Source organism: Phascolarctos cinereus, unplaced genomic scaffold, assembly GCF_003287225.1.
Source record: "Phascolarctos cinereus isolate Bilbo 61053 unplaced genomic scaffold, phaCin_HiC Scaffold_4;HRSCAF=312, whole genome shotgun sequence".
Lineage (NCBI taxonomy): Eukaryota > Metazoa > Chordata > Mammalia > Diprotodontia > Phascolarctidae > Phascolarctos > Phascolarctos cinereus.
In genome coordinates, this window is record NW_027555847.1 from 133,867,895 (window position 1) to 133,876,121 (window position 8,227).

Here is an 8,227-nt window from a genome sequence, read left to right on the forward strand (position 1 = left end):
GAAGAAATCTAAACTATCCATAATTATATTCTTAAAATGTTTCAAGTCACTAATAATTTGAGAAATAGGAATTAAAGAAACTCTGAAGTTCTATCACACACCCATTGGACTGGCAAAAAGGCCAAAAGAGGAAATTGACAAATGTTGAGCAGACTGGGAGAACAGGCACACTAATGCATTGTTGACGGAGCTGTAAATTGGTCCAGCCATTCTGGAAAACAATTTGAACTACGATGAAAAATAAATTACTCAACTGCGTATACCATTTGACCAGACTAGATTCATGTTATTTAATCATTTCAGTCGTGTCCAACTCTTTGTGACCCCATTTGGGGTTTTCTTGGCAAAGGTACAGGAGTGGTTTTTCATTTTCTTCTCCAGTTCATTTTATAGAGGAGGAAACTGAGGCAAGCAGTTAAGTGACTTGCCCGGGTTCACACAGCTAGTAAATGTTTGAGGTCAGATTTGAACTCAGGAAGATGAGTCTTTCTGCTTCCCAGTCTGGTGCTCTATCTGCTGCTCCACCTAGCTGCCCACGCCCTAAAGAAATAAAATAAGAGGAAAGGGACTTCTAGTTACAAAAATATTTGTGGTAGCTCTTTTCCTAGAAGCCAAACAGTAAAAACTGAAGGGATGACTTCTTATTGGAGAATGGCTAAACAAATTATAGTATGTGTTTTTTATTATAAATAGTATTTTATTTTTTCTAATTACATGTAACAATAGTTTTCAACATTCATTTTTAATAAGATTTTGAGTTCCAAATTTTTCTCACTCCCTCCTTCCCTCCCCACCCCTCTCCCCAAGATGGCAAACAATCTGATATAGGTTATACATAGCATGTGATTGTAATGGAATATTATTGTGCCATGGAGAATTATGAAATGGACACTTCAGAGGAAACTGGGAAGATCTTTATGAACAGATACAGAGAGGGGGGAGCAGAAGTAGGGGAAAAAATTATACAGTGACAACATTATAAAAAAAAGGCTTTGAAAGACTTTAGATCTCTGATCAATTCAATGATACACTGAGTCTAGAGGACTGAAGATGAAACAGGCCTCCACCTTCTGTCACAGAGGTGATAGATTTAAAATGTAGAATGAGACATATATTTTTGGACATGGCCAATGTGGGAATTTGTTTTGCTGGACAAAACATTAGTTATGAGGATTTTCTCTTTCTTTTTTTAAAGAATGTTGGGGGGAGGAGACAGTGAGAGGAAAAGATAATAAATGCTTGAATTATATATATGTGTGTGTATATATATATATATATACACATACATGTTTATAATTTAAAAAAATTAAGATCATTGAGGGCAGGTGTCAGAGGGTAGGAGAGAATTTGAAACTAAATTTTTAAAATAAATATTAAAAAAATTTACATGTCATTGGGAAATGTTTAATGAAATTAATAAAATATATTAAAAAACAAAAACAAAAGATCCTTGAGGGCAAGAACTGTAATTTTTTTAACCTTTCTTTGAAGCCCTAGTATTTGGCACAGTAAGTGTTTAATACATACTTGGTTACTTCAGTTATCTTTTCTTCAGTTTTGTGTTTCCTCACTTGTTCCAGAGTCAGACTGGTCTAGTATCCACCTATTGGGACATGAGAAAAAATGAGTTACTGAGGTCAAATTGGCCCTTGAATGAAAGAACATTGAATATGTACTATACATTGTAACATCCAACTCAATTCAGATTTCATTGATGTGGGTTCTTCTCCTTACACTGATAATCACACGCTTTATTGAAGGTCTTCGTGGGTTGCAGTAGTCAAAAATATTCATCTTCTGGTGATGAGCTTGCATTTAGCTAGATTAGTCCTTGGACCATAGATGAGGTAGTCTAAACTCAAAGTATACCAGCCTACACTCAAAGCCATCACACCTTGGTTTTCGTGGTTGTTCAGTCATGTCCAACTCTTTGTGACCTCATTTGGGATTTTCTTAGCAAAGATACTGAAGTGGTTTGCCATTTTCTTTTTCAGCTCATTTTACACATGAGGAAACTGAGGCAAGTAGGGTTAAATGATTTGCCCAGAGTCACATAGCTAGTAACCGTCTGAGGCCAGATTTGAACTCAGGAAGATGAGTCTTCCCGACTCCAGGCCAGGCCCTCTACCCACTGCACCATCCTTATTGCTTAGTAAGACTTTCCAAGCCCTGGGCTCCTCTAGCATAGCCATTGAGAAATCAGAGTCTCCTCCATATCATAACATTAATAGAATTTTTTAAAAAATAAATTTATTTATTTTTAGTTTTCAACATTCACCTCCATAAGATTTTGAGTTCCAAATTTTCTCCCCATCTCTCCCCTCCCCAACCCCAAGACAGAGTATACATTTATTTAGGCTCAACATATACATTCATATTAAACCTATTTTCACATTATGTTGTAAAGAAGAATTAGCATCAATGGGAAAAACCATGAGAAAGAAGAAAAGAGAGAGAGAGAGAGAGAGAGAGAGAGAGAGAGAGAGAGGAGAGAGAGAGAGAATAATATGCTTCGATCTCCATTCAGACTCCATAGTTTGTTTTTTTTTTCTGGATGTGGACAGCATTTTCCATCATGAGTCTTGGAGTTGTCTTAGATCCTTGCATTGCTGAGAGGGGCTAAGTCTATCAAAATTAGTCATCACATAATGTGATTGTTACCGTGTACAATGTTCTCCTGGTTCTGCTCACTTCACTTAGCATCAGTTCATATAAGTTTTTCCAAGTTTTTCTGAAGTCTGCCTGCTCATCATCTCTTTTTTTTCTTTTTTTATTAATTTATTTTTATTTATCAACAATCACTTCCATAAGCTTTTGAGTTTTAAATTTTTCTCCCCCTCCCTCCCCCTCTCCCTCCTTAAGATGGCACACAATCTGATATAGGCTATACATACATATTCCTATTAAACATATCTTCACATTAGTGATGTTGTAAGGAAGAATTAGAACCAATAGGAGGAACCACAGGAAAGAGGAAACAAAATAAAACAGAAAGGAAAAAAAAGCAAATAGTATGCTTCAATCCGCATTCAAACTCCATAGTTCTTTCTCTGGCTGTGGATAGCATTTTCCATCATGAGACCTTGGGAGATGTCTTAGATCCTTGCATTGCTGAGAGGGGCTAAATGTATGAAAGTCAGTCATCACATAAAGTGGCTATTCCTGTGTACAACATTCTCCTGGTTCTGCTCACTTCACTCAGTATCAGTCCATACAAGTATTTTCAGGTTTTTCTGAATTCTACTTGCTCATCATTTCTTATAGCACAATAGTATTCCAATTACATTCATACACCACAACTTGTTCAGCCATTCCCCAACTGATGGGCATCCCCTCAATTTCCAATTCTTTGCCACCACAGAAAGAGCTGCTATAAATATTTTTGTACATGTGGGTCCTTTTCCCATTTGTACGATCTCTTTGGGATATAGCCCTAGAAGTGCTATTGCTGGGTCAAAGGGAATGCACAGTCGTATAGCCTTTTGTGCATAGTTCCAAATGGCTCTCCAGAATGGTTGGATCAGTTCACAACTCCACCAGCAATACATTAGTGTTCCAATTTTCCCACATCTTTTCCAGCATTTATCATTTTCCTGTTTTGTCATGTTGGCCAATCTGATAGGTGTGATGTGGTACCTGAAAGTTGTTTTGATTTACATTTCTCTAATTAATGGTGATTTAGAGCGTTTTTTATATGACTATAGAGGGCTTTAATTTCTTCATCTGAAAACTGACTATTGATATCCTTTGACCATTACACTGTTGTTGTGTTACGCGTCCTAGAAGGCCCTCCCTCTTAGCTGCACCTGTTGGCAGCCTATGTGACATTCAAACCCCATTTAAATGCCAGCCCCTCCAGGAAACCTTCCCTAATTCCCCTAGATGAAGATGATTTCTCCCTCATCTGATTCTAAGCATTCTGTATTTTCCTAAAACACTTAACATTTACTAATTTCTACTGTATTTATTTCTGTATCTATCTTATTTCCCCCTACTGGATTGTAAAACTCCTTAAGGTCAAGGGATTGTGGCTTATTCACCCTTGGCTCTCTCCCTAAGTGCTGAGTGCAGAGTTTTAAATAGAAAATAATATATGCTTAATAAATGTTTTTGAATTGGATATAAATGCATTATATATGTGTACACACATACACAATGTTTATTTAATCATCTTTAAGCCTTATTCTCAGAGTTTTAAAAACTCTGATCTACTTAATGATCAGCCAGAGAACTGATAAAGAATGCTACTCATCCCAGCAGCTAGGTGGTGCAGTAGATACAGCACCGGCCCTGGAATCAGGAGGACCCAAGTTCAAATCTGGCTTTAGACACATATAACACTTACTAGCTGTGGGACCCTGGGCAAGTCACTTAACCCCATTGCGTAGCCAAAAAAAAAAAGAATGCTACTCATCTCCTGGAATAGAAACAATGGATTCTATATATAAAATGAGGTGTGTATTTTTTGACATGGCCAGGATGAGAATTTGTTTTACATAATCATGGATATTTTTTACAAGGGCTTTGTTTTTTCTTTATTTTTTTTTCCTTCTCAGTTGGAAGGACAGAGGTGGGAGGAAAAGAAAATAAATGATTAAAAAAATTTAACTATAAAAAAAATTACCTTCAGGTACAAAAGAGGAAATTATGTACAATTGATCACCCTTTTGTTGTGTCCTATCGAGTGCTAGTCATACCTAATGGTTATTTGTCCAGCAACCAAACAAGAGACAGCAGATGACCAAGAATCTGCAGGTTAGGGCTGGTCTTTGGACAATAATCAGTTGTCCGGCAGAACATTTACATTTGTGGGTCACTCTTCCACTTCTAAAAAGATAATTTTAAGGTTAGAATTGACATTTATTTATAGAGAGCTTTAAAGTTTGCAAAGCATGCTATGAGCATTATTTCATTTGAGCCTTATGAGGTATGAATTATTATTTCCTTTTCACAGATAAGGAAACATGTTCAGTAAGCGGAAGGATTTGCTCATGGTCACTTAGCTAGTAAATGCAGGAGGCATGATTTGCATCCAGATCTTCCTAACCCCAAGTCTGGCACCCAATCCATTATATCACACTGCTTTCCAGTGTTTCTATGGTCTGTGTACCATAGAATTATAAAGCTGGAAAAGATTTCCAGAGGGAGATCTTTTAATCTGCACCCCCCCTCCCCTCCTTCAATTAAACTACTCCAGACAGACAAGCACTTAGCTTGGACTGAAAGATCTCTGAAACTCCCTCTGGTAACTCATTGAAATTTCTTCCTTATGTTTAATCTAAATCCTTTCTGCTATAATTTAAGCCTGTTTCCTCTCCTCCTGTACTCAGAGGAATGTAGTCACGACTGTGATTTTTATTATTTCTGTTATATCTAAAGAGGTTTTATTTACCTCCATCTCAGGATAGGTTTTACCCCTGGAGAAGGCACCCCCTTCCCCTGATGCACGTAGTGAAAGATGAATTTCCTGCCACAGCCAATGCACTAAGAGACTGACTCTATCATGCACACACACCCCCCACTGGCTCCACAGCCCAGGGGGCCCATACTCCTCAAGGCCACTCTCAGTTGCTCTTAATGCTGGCTGGTTCAATTTCTATTAAGAACATCTCATGGGACACAGTCTTCTGTTTTCTCACTCCTGATTTCCTTCTTCTATACTCATCATGTTCCTTTTCTTGTTGCCCTCATGACCTATCCTTTTTTCCCCCTCCCTTCTCCTCCTTTCTCTTCCATTATTTGTAACCCTGGTCAACCTGTGCCCTAAAACAACAGATCTTAGCCTCTGTTGGGTATGGTTGTCCAAAGCTTTCTTAACCTGGAAACTGGCATTTACCCAGTGCCTTGAAGGGAAGCCAGACCAGGAGCAGGAGCAGGGGGTATTTATGCTTCTGCCTCTGAACAGCGCCCAATACCTGATTCTGCAATCTCTGAATCTTGGTACATTCCAATACTACCAACAAAACACCCTTGTACCAGCATTGAGGATCAGCCTGCAATAGTCTAGGCCTCCTTCTGTCCTCTCAGCTCTACCAGCCTGAGGGCAATCTGCCCAGAGTTACAGATCTTGGTTCTGAGGTCTCTGAGGGGCTAAGGACACACATTTTGGAAAGATAAGGAATTCTATCTTATTGCAGGGAGAGATAGGATACACCTGTGCCTAGGTCTCAGCAAAGGATAGGACTAAGACAGGGAACCTATACGACTCTGCAATATGGGCCTCCACGTAGAAAGTGACTGTTCCCCACAATTATCCCCCGGCAGTAAGGCCCTGGGGTTTTTCTGTCTCCTCACAGACTACTGTGATACATACAATGCCCTTTGTTCCCAAAGCTCCTACTTCAGCCCGTCCTCTCATTGGAAGGTATTAAAGAAAACACAAGGTCTTCTTGATTCTGGAGGCCTACAGACACAGAGCTTGTCCCACTGTGACACAGTATGGTACAATAGTGAGGAAGAGTCAGGGCAGCAGGGAGGCTCAGCCAAACCCTGATCTAGGAGCTCATTCTATTCCTACAGCCCCTACTAACCACACATACCACCCTCCCACCTCCCTTCCCAGAACTAGGTGAGTATTTAAAGTACTGACTGCGTCATTCAGTTAAATCCAACAAGCATTTATTAAGTTCCTACTATATGCCAGGACTGTTACACACCAGGAATCCAAAGCCAAAACAAAAAATTCCTGCCCTCAAGTAGCTTACATTCTACTGGGGGGAAAAAACACCGAGTCTACAGATAAGCAAATTCAAAATAAAGACCAACTAATTTCAAGAGAGCAGGGAACATTAAACTGAGATGGCTTTTGAACTGTGCCTTCAGGAAAGCGGTGGATTCCAAGAGGCAAGATAAAGAGAGCTTGGGGAGGGAGGCAGAGCATGTGCCTAGAACAGAGGTGGAAGAACGGGAGATGATGGAACGTCCAGGGTGGGGACCATCAGACAGGTCAGTTGGGTTAGAAAGTAGAGTGCCTGAGGGGCAGTAACGTGAAATCAGTCTGGAAAAATAAGTTTTTATTTTAGCCTAGAGGCCATAGGGAGCCAAGGAAACTTCTTGAGCAGACCAGCTCAGACTTGAGCTTTAGGAATAAACATTTGGCTTCTGTGTGGAGGAGGATGGGCTGGGAGGAGAGAGCCTAAGTAGGGTAACCATTAACTAGCGGTGAGACCCTGGGCAAGTCACCTCTCCTATCCCATCTCTCTAGGCTCCCCAGAGCTCAAGTGATGGGGGTTGGACTAGATGAGATTATTTATAGGTCCTCTCCCTTCGAGGACCCTCTCCTCCTACGGGTCGCCGCGGTACCCCGACTCCAGATCAAGCCCCTCTAAGTAACTAGGCAGGGGGCGCAGGCTGGGCGGGAGCTGGGGCGGGGGGAGGAGGGCGCGCGCGCGCGCGCGGAGGAGCCGGAGCGCGGGGGCAGGACCGCAGCGGAGAAGGAACAGACCGGGGGAGGAGCGGCCGTGGGGGTTGGGAGGTGGGGGGAGGCGCCTCGGGTTGAGTCGCGCGCGCACGTGCGTGCGCGAGGGCCCGCTGCCCACGGGCTGCGCGAGGTCCAGGGCCGAGCGAGAAGAAGGCAAGGTTGCTATTTCGAGCCCGCAGTCCTTGTCCTCCCCCGCCTCCAGTCCCCCCACGGTGCGCACCATCCAGGAGAGGAACCTGACCAGCCTGCTAAACCCGAGGGGGCGGGGCCTGGGAGGGGCCTGAATGGGGCGTGGGGGCGGGGAAGAGTAGGGGGCTGGGGGGCGCAGCCGCGGTTGCGGTGACCTCAGAGCCCGCCCCTCTCTGTCCCCTCCTCTCCCCTCCTCTTCTCCCTCCCCTAGGAGCTCCAGGAACCTTGGGCAATAGTGGCACCTGGTGCTCCCCTCTTTCTGTCTTGGGGACAGAGTTCAGAAGCCTCACTCCCCCTCCTCCCCTGCCAACCTGGACCCCAGTTAGCTGGGGAGGCCGGTCCCGGAGGGGAGTGGGTCCCCAAACCTCACAAAACAGATCCTGGGAGGACGCAAACCCTCCTCGTCCTAGAACCCAATCCAGCCCCCAGTCATGGATCCAGGAAAGAGGGCCGTCGGAATCCAGGAGAGGCGCCACACCCCCGCCCCAAATAGTGAAACCTTTCACCTACCTAAACCCCGGTGCTCCCGGCTCATCAGTCAACCCCAATTCTTCAGGGGCAAACCCCACCCCTTTCCAACAGGAACACCCACATCCTACAAGGGGCCCGGCTCCTCCT

The 8,227-nt window shown here is 42.9% G+C and overlaps 1 long non-coding RNA gene across 1 annotated transcript; it reads right to left on the reverse strand.

Moving 5' to 3' along the window:
• Positions 1 to 262: 262 nt before the first annotated feature.
• LOC110221860 (uncharacterized) lies at positions 263 to 8,189 on the reverse strand. Its single transcript, XR_002328253.2, has 3 exons — positions 8,120 to 8,189; positions 1,528 to 1,603; positions 263 to 540 (listed from the first exon to the last, which is right to left on the reverse strand). It is a non-coding gene; the product is annotated as an uncharacterized LOC110221860 (long non-coding RNA).
• Between the last annotated feature and the right edge of the window lie 38 nt (positions 8,190 to 8,227).